Source organism: Hippopotamus amphibius, chromosome X, assembly GCF_030028045.1.
Source record: "Hippopotamus amphibius kiboko isolate mHipAmp2 chromosome X, mHipAmp2.hap2, whole genome shotgun sequence".
Taxonomy (NCBI): domain Eukaryota; kingdom Metazoa; phylum Chordata; class Mammalia; order Artiodactyla; family Hippopotamidae; genus Hippopotamus; species Hippopotamus amphibius.
In genome coordinates this window covers 83,347,738-83,362,768 of record NC_080203.1, presented here as the reverse complement: position 1 = coordinate 83,362,768, position 15,031 = coordinate 83,347,738, and the positions used below count along the sequence as shown (strand labels likewise).

At 35.9% G+C, this 15,031-nt stretch overlaps 1 long non-coding RNA gene across 1 annotated transcript in view; it reads left to right on the top strand.

The window, feature by feature from the left end:
- LOC130841974 (uncharacterized) overlaps nt 1-12,074 on the top strand; it is a 47,175-nt gene extending 35,101 nt beyond the window's left edge. The window contains exon 3 of the long non-coding RNA XR_009050317.1: nt 11,863-12,074. This is a non-coding gene — a long non-coding RNA (uncharacterized LOC130841974). The remainder of the gene's footprint in view (nt 1-11,862) is intronic.
- The last annotated feature ends 2,957 nt before the right edge of the window (nt 12,075-15,031 follow it).

Below are 15,031 nucleotides of genomic sequence, written 5' to 3'. Positions count from 1 at the left end.
TTAGCTAGGACTTTCAGTATGATGTAGAAAAGGAATGGTGAGAAGAGATATCCTTGCCTTCTTGCAAATCTTCATGGGAACGCTTTGAGGTTCTTATCATTAGGTATGATCTTAGCTGCAGGTTTTTCCTAGATATTGTTTATCAATTTGAGGAAGTTCTTCTGTACTCCTATTTTAATGAGTTTTTACCATAAATGAGTGTTTGATATTACAAATGCTTTTTCTGCATCTATTGATATGATTGTGATTTTTCTTTTCAGTGTGTTGCTATGATGGATTACATTAATTGATTTTCAAATATTGAATCAACCTTGTGGTCATTACACTTGTTCATGTTGTATTATTCTTTCTATACATTGTTTGATTTTATTTGCTAACATTTTGTTGAGGGTTTTGCATCTATGTTCATGATAGATATTGGTCTGCAGTTTTCTTGTAAAGTCTTTATCTGGTTTTGGTAGTAGGATAATGCTGGCCTCATAGAGTGAGGTAAGAAGTATTCCCTCTGCTTCAATTTCTGGAAGAAATTGTAGATAATTGGTATAATTTTTTGCCTTAAGTGTTTGGTAGAATCCACCAGTGAACCCATCTGAGACTAGTGATTTCTGTTTTGGAAGGTTTTTTTTTAGAAATTATAATTGACATCCAATATTATGTGAGTTTCAGGTATACAACATAGTGATTCCGTATTTTTATACATTATGAAACAATCACCATGATAGGTGTAGTTACTATCTGTCACCAGACAGAGTTATTACAATATTATTAACTTTGCCCCCTATACTGTACTTTACATCCCCATGACTTATTTATTTTATAGCTGGCACTTGGTACTTCTTAATCCCCTTCATCTATTCACCCATCCCCCAACGCCCCTCCCCTCTGGCAACCACCAATTTGTTCTTGGTACTTATGAGTCTGTTTCTGTTTTATTTTGTTTGTTTGTTCATTGTTTTGTTTTATAGATTCCAAAACATAAAAGTGAAATCATATAATATTCATCTTTCTGTGACTCATTTCACTCCATCCATATTGTTGCAGATGGCAATATTTCACTCTTTTTTATTGATGAGTAATATTCTGTTATTTATACATACCACCTCTTCTTTATCTATTCATCCATTGATAGACACTTAGCTGGCTTCCATATCTTGGCTGTTGTAAATAGTATTGCAATGAATATAGGGATACATGTATCTATTTGAATTAGTGTTTTTTTTTTTATTTCTTTGGATAAGTACTCAAAAGTAGAATTGTGGATTAGATGGTAGTTCTATTTTTAGTTTTCTGAGGAATCTCCATGCTGTTTTTCATGGTGGCTGTACCAATTTACATTCCCACCAGTAAAGTATGAGGGTTCCCTTTTCTCTACATGCTCACCAACACTTGTTCCTTGTCTTTTTGATAATAGCCCTTCTGACAGGTGTGAGGTGGTATTTTCTTGTGGTTTTGATTTGCATTTCCCTGATGATTAGTGATGCTCAGTACATTTTCATGTGTCTGTTGTCTATCTGTATGTCTTCCTTGGGAAAAAAAAATCTATTCAACACCACTGCCCATTTTTAATAGGGTTGTTGGCATTTTGATATTGAATTTTTTGTATATCTTGGATATCAACCCCTTATTGGATATATTGTTTGCAAATATCTTCTCCCATTCAGTAGTTGCCTTTTTGTTTTGCTGACAGTTTTCTTCACTGTGCAAAAGTGTTTTAGTTTGTACTGTCATTTGTTTACTTTTTTTTTGTTGCCCTTGCCTGAGAAGAAAAGTCCAAAAAAATATTGCTATAACCAATATCAGAGAGCATACTGCCTATGTTTTCTTGTAGGAGTTTTATGGTTTCAGGTTTTACATTTAAGTCTTTAATCCATTTTTAGTTTATTTCTGTATATAGTGTGATGAAGTGGTCTTGTTTCATTTTTTTGCATGGTAGCTGCCTAAGTTTTTCAATACCATTTATTGAAGAGACTGTCTTTTCCCTATTGCCTCCTTTGTTGTAGGTTAATTAAGCATATATGTGTGGGTTTATTTCTGGGCTCTCTATTCTGTTTCATTATTATTTCTTGATTCAATTCTTTAATAGAAATAGGCCAATTCAGATTATCTGTTTCTTCTTGTGTGAATTTTTGTTGATTTTGTCTTTCAAGGAATTGGTCTATTTCATCTATCAAATTTGTGGCATAGAGTTGTTCATAATATTCTCTTACTATACTTTTATTGCTCAGTTAATAATTTGTGTCTTCTCTCTCCTTCGCATAGTTAACTTGGCTAAAGGCTTAGCAATTTTAGTCATCTTTGCAAAGATCCAGCTTTTGGTTTTGTTGATTTTCTTTATTGAATTTCTGTCTTACTTGATTTTTTTGATTTTCCTCAATGACTGCTCTAATTTTTTTTCTTCTCCTCTTTTTGGTGTAATTTGCTCTTTTTTCCTAGTTTCCTAATGTGGAATCATTTATTTTAGATCTTTCTCCTTTTCTAACTCAATGCTATAAGTTTCTCTCAATGCATTACTTTCACTGCATCCCATGAATTTTGATAAGTTGTATTTTAATTTTCACTTAGTTAGAAACATTTAAAAATTTATCTTGAGGCTTCTTCCTTGACCCATGTGTTATTTAGAAGTATGTTGTTTAATCTCTTAGTATACTGGGCTTTACCAGCTAGATTTTGATTATCAATTTCTAGTGTAATTCTGTTGTGATTTGAGAGTATATCTTGTTTAATTTCCATTCTTGTATTTATTTTTCTAGCTTTATTATAATATAATTGACATACAACATTAAGTTAAAGTATACAATGTGATGATTTGATACACATATATATTATAGAATATCTACCAAAATAAGGTTATTTCAAACATCTTTCACCTCACATAATTATCATTTTGTCGTTATGGTGAGAACATTAAAACTCTGTTCTCATAGAAACTTTCACGTATAGAATATAGTATTGTGAACTGTATTTACCATGCTGTACCTTAGATTCCTCAAAACTTATTCATCTTGTAATTGAAAGTTTGTAAACTTTGACCAGTATCTCCCAATTTCTCCCATCCGTCAAGCCCCAAAAACCATCATTCAACTGTTTCAATGAGTTTGATGTTTTAAGATTCCACATTTAAGAGAGATCTTTCAGTATCTGTCTTTGTCTGTCTTATTTCACTTAGCATAATGCCCTCAAGGTCCATCCATGTTGTCACAATTGGCAGCATTTCTTTCTTTTTAATGGCTGCGAAATAGTTTATATCTGTATCTTTATCTAAAATGTTTTCTTTATCCATGTATCTGCCAGTGGATACTTAGGTTTTCTCCATGTCTTGGCTATTGTGAATAATGCTGCTATGAACATGGGAGTGCAGTTATCTCTTTGAGACAATGATTTAATTTCCTTTGGATACACACTTAAAAGTGAAATTACTGGATCATATGGTAGTTCTACTTTTAATCTTTTGAGTAACCATACTGTTTTCGTAGTGGCTCTACTAATTTACATTCCCACCATCTGTGCATCAGGATTCCCTTTCTCCACATCCTTGCCAGCGTTATCTCTTGTCTTTTTGTTAATAGTGGTTTTGACAGGTGTGAAGTAATATCTCACTGTGATTTTTATTTGTATTGCCCTGATGATTAGTGACATTGAACACCTTTTCATGTACTTATTGCCATTTGTATATCTTCTTTAGAGTCATGTCTGTTCATGTCCTTTGCCCATTTTCAATTACATTCATTTTATTGTTTTTGTTGAGTTGTAGGATTTCTTTATATATTTTCAGCACGAATCTCTTATTAGGTATATGATTTACAAATATTTTCTCTCATTCCATGTTTTGCCTTTCCATTCTCTCAGTAATGTTTTTTGATAAAAGTTTTTAATTTTGGTGAAATCCAATTTGTATATTTTTCCTTTTGTCTCTGCCTTTGATGACATGTACAAGAAGCAAATGCTAAATCAAATATCAAGAAACTTTTCCCCTTTAATTTCCAAGTCAATTCTTTGGTACATGGACATCATTTTACCAGTACCACCTGTTGAAAAGATCATCCTTTCTCTGTTGAATGATCTTAGCACTGCTATTGAGAATCATTTGATCATATATATGAGAGTTTATTTCTTGACACTCTATTCCATTAGTGTATTTGCCTATCTTTATACAAGTGCCACATTGTTTTGATTGCTGTAGCTTTCTTTAAGTTACGAAATCAGGAAGTGTGAGGTCTCCAGCTTTGTTTTTCTTTCTCAAGATTTTTTTGTCTCTGTGGGGATACTTAAAATTCCATATGAATTTTTGGATGGAATTTTCTCTTTCTGCCAAAAAATGCCTCAAATTTTGATAGGGCTTGTATTGAAACTGTTTTTTATTTTCGGTGGTATTGACATTTAACCAAATTGTCTCCCAATCTATCAATATGAATGTCTTTTCATTTGTCTCACTTCTTTCAGCATCCTTTTGTAGTTTCAGCGTACATTTCTTTTACCCCCCTTTGTTAAATTTACTCCTAGGTATTTTATTATTATGCATGTTTTTGTAAACAGAATTGATTTCTTAATTTCCTTTTCAAATTGTTCATTGTTAGCATATAGAAATCCAACTGATCTTTTGCATATTGATTTTGTATCCTGCAATCTTTCTGGTTTCACTTATCAGTTCTAACACTATATTGTATATTTCATTTATTTTATATCTATATGTCTTCAAACATAGATAGTAGATTATTTTGCCTCTTCCTTTCCAACTTGGATCCCTTATATATTTTTTTCTTGCCAATGCTCTGGCTAAAACTTCCAGTACAATGCTGAGTAGAAATGGTATAAGCAGGCACTATTGTCTTGTTTCTGACTTTAGAGAAAAAGTTTTCACCATTGAGTATGATGTTAGCTCTGGATTTCTCATATATGGCCTTTATTGTGTTTAGATAGTTTCCTTCTATTCCCAGTTTATTGAGATGTTTTTGGTTTTCTTAAAATCATGAAATAGTGTTGAAATTTTTTCAAATGTTTTTCTTTATGACTTGAAATGATCATGTGATTTTTCCCCTTCATTCTATTAATGTAATAGGGAAGAACAAATCTGACTCCACATTAAATCCGTTCTTTTTACTTTAACCTTACTTTACCCTTTCTACTCTGTTGCCTGTGCTTAGTCATGCTGTCTCTGCACCTTTTGTAAAAGAATGTTGCCTATAGCTTGAAATACAAAATAGCCTGACAGTGACCTGACCCGAACAGAGAATAACATTTGTCTTGTTGGAGGTTTACAGGAACATTGTGACCTGACCGTGACCTGACCTACATGGACAGCTGCAAGCACAAAGGATCCTACAAGAAGTATGCAACAACTACACCCCTCCCTCACCTTGCCTTTAAAAGGGTTTTGCTGAAAGCCTTTGGGAGTTAAAGCTATGACCTATCCATCTCCTTGCATGGCCCTGCAGTAAACCTTTCTCTGCTCCAAACTCTGATGTTTCAGTATTGTTTGGCCTCACTGTGCATTGGGCACATGGACTTAACATTAATGTGGCATATTACATTGATTGATTTTAGTATGTTAAAGCATTCTTGTATTCCAGGAAAGTATCCCACTTGGCCATGGTGTATAATCCTTTTAATGTGCTGTTGAATTCTGTTTGCTAGTATTTTGTTGTGGACATTTACTTCAATATTCAAAAAAGAATATTGGTCTACTTTTCTTTTCTTTTAGTGTCTTTGTCTGGCTTTGGTATCAGGGTAATGCTGGCCTCAGAGAATGAGGTAGTAAGTGTTCCCTTCTCTTCAAGTTTTCAGAATAGTTTAAGAAGAATTGAATTAATTCCTCTTTAAATGTTAGAATGCACCAGTGATGCCATTTGGTACTGGGTTTTCTTTGTTGGGAGGTTTTTGATTACTGATTCAATATCCTTAGTAGTTATGGGTCTATTCCAACTTTTATTTCTTCAAGATTCATTCTTGGTAGGTTGTATGTCTCTAGGACCTTGTTTGTTTCATCTATGTTATCCAAGTTTTTGGCATACTCTATTATAATCCATTTCTGTAAAATTCTATAATTAGAATATAGAAGTGTATAGAAAATTTATAAAATTAGTAGTAATTCTATTAAATTCTAGATATAAAAATATATAGAAAATTCTATAAAATTGGTAGTAATTCTACAAAATTAGTAGTAATGTCCACTCTTTTGTTTCAAATTTCTGATATTTGAGCCTTCTCTCTTTTTTTCCTTAGTAAATCTAACTAAAGTTGTGTGAATTTTGTTGATCTTTCAAAGAGCCAACTCTTGTTTTTGATTTCCCTTATTGTTTTTGTATTTTTTATTTTACTTATTGAAGCTTCAGTCTTTATTATTTTCTTATTTCTGTTAGCTTTGGGTTGTTATATCTTTCTGGTGAAGTGACCCTTTTGTTATTATATAATGTCCTTCTTTGCCTTTTGTAACAGTTTTCACTTTAAGTCTGTTTTGTCTGGTATTAGTATAGCCACTGTTCCTCTCTTTTGGTTACTGTTTACATGGAATACCCTTTTCCAACTTTTTTCAATCTATTCATGCCCTTGGATCTAAGTTGGGTTCCTTGTTGATAGCATACAGTTAGATTCTGTTTTTTTTTTTAAATCTATTTTGTCAACATATTTCTTTATTTGGGAGTTTAATTCATTTACATTTAAAGTAATTACTGTTGGTGAAAAGCTTAGTATTGCAATTTTGTTATTTGTTTTCTATCTTATATCTTTGTTGAACCTCATTTTCTCCATTATTGCCTTCCTTTGTGTTCAGTTTACTTTTTTTGTTGTGACACATTTTAATTCCCTTCTCATTGCCTTTTGTATATCTTGTATAGATAGTTTCTTTGTGGTTACCATGGGGATTACATAAAACATCTTAAAGTTATAATAATCAATTTAAAATTGATACCAGCTTAACTTCAATTGCATGCAGAAACTACCCTTTGCAGGTCTGCCTCCCTTAGTTTATGTTACTGATGTCACAAGTTATATCTTTATACAGTGTGTACCCACTGACATAGATTTCCAGTTATTTTTTAGGCATTTGTCTTTTACTTCAACTTGAAGGACTCTAGTATTTCTTGTAGGGCAGGTCTTGTGATAACAAATGGCTGCGTCAAAGTCTTTGCTTTTATACTGTATTCCTCTACCCATATTTTCTTGCCTCCATTGCCTGCAGCTCTGTAGTCCTTCTGCAACTTTCATGAGCTGTGCTCACTGTTTCACATGGCTTTTCCTATTCTGAGATCTGAGGTCCATTTTAAACAACATGGAGACCAATCCTTCCAGCAGCCCCCAGGAAGGTTACAACATTACAAATTATTTCCACTCTGCTTTCTTTGGTTTGAAGAAGTAACTGGGCACTGGGCCACTGCTTCCCTCCATCACACCATGCCAGAGAGGAAGTGGGTCAAGGATGAGTAAAAACATCACAAAATTTTCTAGATTTTTGAATCGGGCTTTTTCTTGATTGGGCATTTGCTTGGACGCTATAGATATTTGTCTGATTTCTAGAAGTCTTATAAAGTCATTTTATTTAGTCTCTAGTTGTTTTAAAAAATGTTTCTATGGGGGAATGAGGATTTGGATCTTCCTAGTCTACCCTCTTGCTTTAAGCTTTTATCCCCTTCACATTTGAAGAATAATTTCACTGGTACAGAATTTTATTAATAAATTTATTTATTTATTTATTTATCTATTGGCTGCGTTGAGTCTTCATTGCTGCACATGGGCTGTCTCTAGTTGTGGCGAGTGGGGGGCTACTCTTCTTGCGGTGCACAGGCTCCTCATTTTGGTGGCTTCTCTTGTTGCAGAGCATGGGCTCTAGGTGTTTGGGCTTCAGTAATTGTGGCACATGGGCTCAATAGTTGTGGCACACAGGCTTAGTTGCTCCAAGGCATGTGGGATCTTGCTGGAGCAGGGATCGAACCCCTGTCCCTTGCATTGGCAGGCAGATTCTTAACCACTGCACCACCTAGGAAGTCCCTGGTACATAATTTTAGATTGGTCATTTTCTTCTTTTAATGCTTTAAATACTCTCTCTGTGCTTGAATGGTTTGAAGAGAAGTTTGATGTAACTCTTATCCTTGCTTTATTACAGCATTTTCCCCTCTGTGGCTCCTGTCAAGATTTTCTCTTTGTCTTTGATCTTCTGCATTTAAAGTTTTATTTACATATGTGTGTAAATTTTTCTGGTATTTATTCTTCTTGATATTCTATGAACTTCCTGGATCTGTAGTTTGGTGTCTATCATTAATTTTCAGAAATTCTTAGTCATTATTGCTTCAAATATTGCTTGTTCCTCCCTTCCTTCCTTCCTCTCTCTCTTCCTCTTCCTCCCTCTTCCTTCTCTTCCTTTCTATCTTTCTTTCTTTCTTTCTCTCTTTCTTTCTTTCTTCTTTCTCTTCTCCTTCGAGTATTCCCCTTACATCCATGTTATAACTTATGTAATTGCTTCATGGTTCTTGGTTATTCTGTTATGTAATTTCCAGTTTTAAAATATCTTTGGATTTCAGTTTTTGGAGGATTATATTGATGTTTCTTCAAGTCACTGATTCTTTTCTTGGCTGTGTCCAATCTATTGATGAGCCAGTCAAAGGCATTCTTCATTTCTATTACATTGTACTTCATTTCTAGCATTTCTTTTTCATTCTTTCTTAGAGTTCCCATCGCTCAGCTTAAATTACTCATCTATTCTTGCATGTTGTTCATTTTTCCTTTCCATTGAAGAACTTGATTTAGCCAGTATTTAAGAGAAGGTCTGCAAGCAACAAATTCTTTCAGTTTGTCTTCATCAGAGGATGTCTTTTTCCTATGCATTCCTGAAGGATAGTTTCAATGAGTACAGAACTTGCAGTTGATAGTTTTTTTTTTTTTCCCCAGCAGTTGAAAAAAATATCCAACTCTTTTTGGCTTCCACAGTTTCATATGAAAAATGCACTCTCACTTGAATTGGTAGCTCCCTATAAAAACCCTTTCAATAATGTGTCATTTCACTCTGGCTGTGCTCAATAATTTTTGTCTTCAGTTTTTAGAAGTTTAATTATGATATTTCCTGGCATGGATTTCTTTGGGTTTATTCTGTCTGGGGTTTGCTCAGTTGAAATCTGTAGGTTTGCACCAAATTTGGTAAGTTTTCAAGTCGTTATTGCTTCACATACTCTTCCAACCCTGTTGTCTTTGTACTTTCCTTCTCCAATTCCAAAGATATGAAAGTTGGCTTAAAAAAATGTTACACAGGTCCCCAAGGCTCTGTTTATTTATTTATTTTAAAAGTCAATTTTATATGTTTTTCAGATTGGGTAAATTCTATTAACCTGTCCTTAAGTTCATAGATTTTATCCTCTGTTACCTTCATTCTACTAGGATACCATCCAGTGAGGTGTTTTTCTTTCGTTCTTTCTTTCTTTCCTTTTTTAAAAATATGTTGTTGTATTTTTTAGTTGTATAATTTGGTTCTTTTTTAAAATAACTTCTATTTCTTTGATGTGATTTTCTATTTTTCATTTGTTTTAAAATAATTTATTTGTCTTTTTAATAGTATTTATGAGTTTCAAAATCCTTTTCAGATAATCTGATTCCTCTCAGTGTTGATGTCAGCTGTTTGTGTTTTCTTATTCAAATTGCAATTTTCTTGGCTCTTGGTATGATGGGTGACTGTCTATTGTGTCCTGGACATTTTAGTTTAGTATGTAAGGAGACTCTGGGTCCTATTTAAATCTTCTTTTTTAGTAGGCAGTCATCTTAGTTTTAGCATGCAGATTCTGGCCTGCTTCTGTCAGCTCTGGTTCAAATGGAAGTTTAAAGTTTTAGAGCCTTTGTGGTGCTAGTTTTCTGCTTGATTTATCTCGCATCACTAGGGATCCCACTGGTTTCTGCTTGTGCTACCTCAGAAGATGGAAGGGCTTTCCCCAGGCCTGTTGCTCAGTGTCTCTCACTGGGGATGAAAATCTCAGCTCTGCAAGAACAAAGAGGCTTCCCTGGCTGGTCCTTTATTTTTACAGGGTCCTCCCTGCCTGTGGAAATGGAGAGAGCTTCCTGAGATGAGCACTTGTTGTGGCAGGGCATCTCTTGTTGATGCCTCCTGGCTACTGCAGTGTCTCTGGGTGGGAAAGGGCAGGGATGAGAGCCCTTCAGTTAGTTTATTATTATTAGTGGGGGATAGGGTCTTTATCAATCCCCTTTGCTGATGCTGCCAGGCTCACCTCTTGTCAGAGGGGACTACTGTTCAATCTGGGGGAGAAATGAGCCTCTCTGGGCTGCCCTCTGTTGTTAAGTTGGAGGTCAGGAAATACCCAAGCTGGACTGCCTTCTTCTTTTGGGTTGTTACTCTAATCCTGAGTCCCAAATCAGTTCTCTTACCACCTTTCAGAGTCCTCCTTCGGTTGCCTCTTGGGTTATTTACAGGGTTTATAAGTTGTACTTAGTTGGAAGGAGCAGTAAGAAATGAGTCTACAACATCTTGTATGGACCAGAAGTCCAATAAACTGGATTTTGTCGTACAAAATTCTGAAGAGAAACAGTATTTTAAGGCAGCCTTGGGTTCCAAATAGCCTGCATACTATCTTGGTATCTTACCCAGGATTTCAGCTATTTAAGCCACATGAAATACATTTAAAGCTCCCAGATCAAGGCCTGGCACAGATGAGTCACTCAATAGGTATTTAATATCTTTCCCTAGGAATCATCTAGTTCAAGTCACCTGTTTTAAACATAAGGCAACAGAGGCCTAGAGAAATGAGGGAGCCTTTCAAATGTGCTGTGACTCACATATACCCAAGTGACATTTTCCCCTTAAAGAACTGACATTGTCAATTCTTGATTATTTAGGTCCTTCCTTCTATATGATAGCTTCTATGTGGTTCAATTTGACAGGATTTACCAATTTATATATGAAAAGCACCTCCAAATTTACAAAGTGCTTTTGCAGCTACAACTTCCCTTGCTTTCCACAATCACAGTGTGAGACTATCAGGATAGAGATTATTCCTATTTTACGAATAAGAAAACATAGTAAGTAGGGGGGCTGAAACTCATCCAGAAGTGATTTCTCATTCAGGGTCTTCCATTGATACCTTTGCCCCTGTGAAACGACCTTTACCAGGTGACAGGAGGCTGTGGAAATAGTTGATTTAAGGGGACCAAGCTTGCCATGTCTTCGGCTGCAACTAACACAGTAGGTTACCATGAGACTATAGAGTGGATAAATTCCAAGTTCAAGCTTATGTTCCATATATAGTAAAGTATCCTGAGAGCTTGGAAATCAAATTAGCCTTAGAGAATCTGTTGGTAAAAAATCCTCCCAGATAGATGAAACTATCCATCTGAACAGGTCACCTCAGAGAAGAGGGTATCTTATATCAGAAAGGAGATTGCTGAATTCCAGTAGAGGGAAATAGGGTATAGTCCATAAAGGACAAGATTGAAATTTGATGTAGAAGAAAGCTGTAGCCTGACCAAACAATAGGGAGTTGGTTGAATAAACTATAGCTCATATAGTGAGATACAATGTGATCATTAAAAATGAAATCTATCTACACACACACACACACACACACACGCACACACATATATATATAGAGAGAGAGGTGGAAAGGTGTTTAAAATATGTAAGCAACAAACATATAGGAGTGTATAGTATGATCTGATTTTTATTCTATATGCATGCATGTAAATTTATCTCTGCACAGAGGAATTATGAAGCCTTTTTCTGGTTCTCTATATTTTAAAAACATTCCATAATGAACAAATGATTCTTGGTTAATTATAAAAGAGAGCCATAGCCTAATCCACTGTTATGAACTTGAATGTTTGTGTCCCACCGAAATTCATGTTAAAATTTTCCCTCCCCCAATATGATGATAATAGGAGATGGAGCCTTTGGAGGTGATTTGGATTAGATGAGCTGAAGAAAGTTGAACCCTCATGAATGGGATCAGTGCCATTTTAAGAGTCATGAGAGAGCATGCTTCTCTCTCCGCTCCCCTCCATGTGAAGATACAGTGAAAAGATAGCTGTCTAGAAAGTAGGCTCTCATCAGACAACAAATCTGCCAGCAGCATGATCTTGGACTTCCCAGCCTCCAGACCATGAGAAATAAATGTTTGTTGTTTATAAGCCACCCAGTGTCTGGTATTTATAGTAATCTAAATGGACTGACAGAAATTGTATTGTAACCTTATTGTATTGTAACTTGACTGTCTAAAAACAATGTGTCAAGAGTAGGTAGGAATCTGAATGGCGTTGAAGAAAAAGGAAGCCTAAGAGTAAGAATTGGTTAGTTTAAGGGAGTTCCCTGGTGGTCCAGTGGTAAGAAACCATAAACAAGACAAGAAGACAGCCCTCAGAATAGGAGAAAATATTTGCCAATAAAGCAACTGACTCATTCCAAAAATGGGTGGAAGACCTAAATAGACATTTCTCCAAAGAAGACATACAGATGGCTAACAAACACATGAAAAGATGCTCAACATCACTAATCTTTAGAGGAATGCATGTCAAAGCCACAATAAGGTATCACCTCACACCAGTCAGAATGGCCATCATAAAAAATCTAGAAACAATAAATGCTGGAGAGGGTGTGGAGAGAAGGGAACTCTCCTGCATTGTTGGTGGGAATGTAAGCTGGTACAGCCACTATGGAAAACAGTATGGAGCTTCCATAACAAACTAAAAAAACAAAAACAAAAACAAAAACTAAAAATAGAACTACCATATGACCCAGCAATCCCACTACTAGGCATATACCCTGAGAAAACCATAATCCAAAAAGAAACATGTACCACAATGTTCACTGCATCACTATTTACAATAGCCAGGACATGGAAGCAACCTAAATGCCCATGAACAGATGAATGCATAAAGAAGATGTGGCACATATATACAATGGAATATTAGCCATAAAAAGGAATGAAATTGAGTTATTTGTAGTGAGGTGGACGGACCTAGAGTCTGTCATACAGAGTGAAATAAGCCAGAAAGAGAAAAACAAATACCGTATGCTAACTCATATATATGGAATCTAAAAAAAAAAAAAAAATGGTACGGATGAACCCAGTGACAGGGCAAGAATAAAGATGCAGATGTAGAGAACAGACTTGAGGACACAGGGTGGGGGGCAAAGGGGAAGCTGGGACAACATGAGACAGTAGCATTGACATATATACACTACCAAATGTAAAATAGATAGCTAGTGGGAAGCTGCTGCATAACACAGGGAGATCAACTCAATGATGGGTGATGACTTAGAGGGCTGGGATGGGGAAGGTGGGAAGGAGTCGCGGGAAGGAGAGAATATGGCGATATATGTATAAATAGAGCTCATTCACTTTGTTGTACAGCAAAAACTGTCACAAAAGTGTGAGGCAACTATATTCCAATAAAGAGCTAAAAAAAAAAGAATTGGTTAGTTTAATTAGTAGCAACAGGGCTGAAAGTAGGAGCCTGACTAATGTATTCTGATTGATTTTTGAAAATTTGCCAGGCACTTAACCACGTAGTACTTTACATGTTAGCTCAGTTAAACTGCACAATCATCCTGTGTGGAAGGTATAATTATTACCTCCATTTTCCAGATGAGGCCTCTGAGGCTCAGAGAAGGGTAGTAACTTGTTCAAGGCCACACAGCTAGTAAATGGCAAAGCCAGGACTAGAACCCAGATCTCTCTGTGTTCTACCCACTGGAGGCCCTGGGCATGTAGTTCCCAGAGAGGGAGGCTCTGCTTTGGGGGCAAGGAGAGATCACTGGCCTCTTTTGTGGCCTGGAGGAAATAATTCCTGAGTTCATGAGGCTCCATGTGTGAAGATTCTTGTGGATGGGAGGTGGAGAAAAGAGAAGGGGCCCTGGAGGGGGATGAAGAGCCTGATCCCTGGATAGATCTTTCCCCCAATGTGAGTGAACAAACTGGTGTTCAGTCAGACAGTATGCTTTTGTGAGTTAAGTAGGTGTCAGTCTTACCCTCCCAGCTTATCAGTGCCAGATAGACTCTGAACTCCATGGCCGTCCAGAACCAAGCATCTTCTCTGATACTTGTTTTGTCTTATTTTAACATCAACATTTAACCTACCTGCAGATTCTGTCTTTATAAGGTGGTTCATCCATTAAGGCTAGATCAGGGTACCTTTTTTTTGAAGGTATGCCACATTTCCTTTAATTTGTAGCTATTACACAATAACCTCACACACATAAAAGACTGAAGGTTTTAAATTCTAGACCAACAAAACTGTATCAACCATCTTCAGATTGGAACACAAATGCAGAAGGGAGCCAGTGAGCAATTTGGCACTCGATTAAACAAATGACAGTGAACGTTCTGACGGGGGTCACACACCCATACCCCACTGGTCTTACAGGTTCAAGATAACACACTACAGGAAGTTGAAAGTTGATCATATACATGGTTGTACCTTGGAAAGTTCATACTTGAGCTGCCATGACAGTTATTCTATAAACCTGAGGCCAATGAAAAGTCAGGCTCTCAAAGAACCTACACAGCCTAGATTCTGATTTATACATCAGTTGCATGACGTTCATGCAGGCATATTGCTAACACTGTCACACTATAGGTAACAAAGATCATATATTTGAATACTACTTCTAAAGCTGCCTGATACACCCCAGTAAAAAGGACAATTACTTCACCATCACTTTGGTTTCTATCCCTGGCTCAACATGTCCTAAAGTTACCATGGCACTTAGCTGGACAATATCAAAGTTAGAGGTCTAGCACTAAACCAGTTTTTTATTCTTAGATAAATTCTTTTCATCTGAATGCCCAAATGGCCTATCTGGCCAGATGCTACTGAAGTTACAGTAAACACATACATATATACAAATACTCTTACTATGAGTTACATTCCAAAAAGACTGAATTTGTTACCTGTTCCTAAGCCTGAGGCACTATTAACTAGAATACAGGACATGCTCTGTTTCAAAACTAGGATACATGCTCTGTATTCCTATTGGCACTCAAAAAATACAGAAACAACCCTGTCTGCAAATGTGAGGTGGAGACATGGGAATACTTTATGTGAAGTG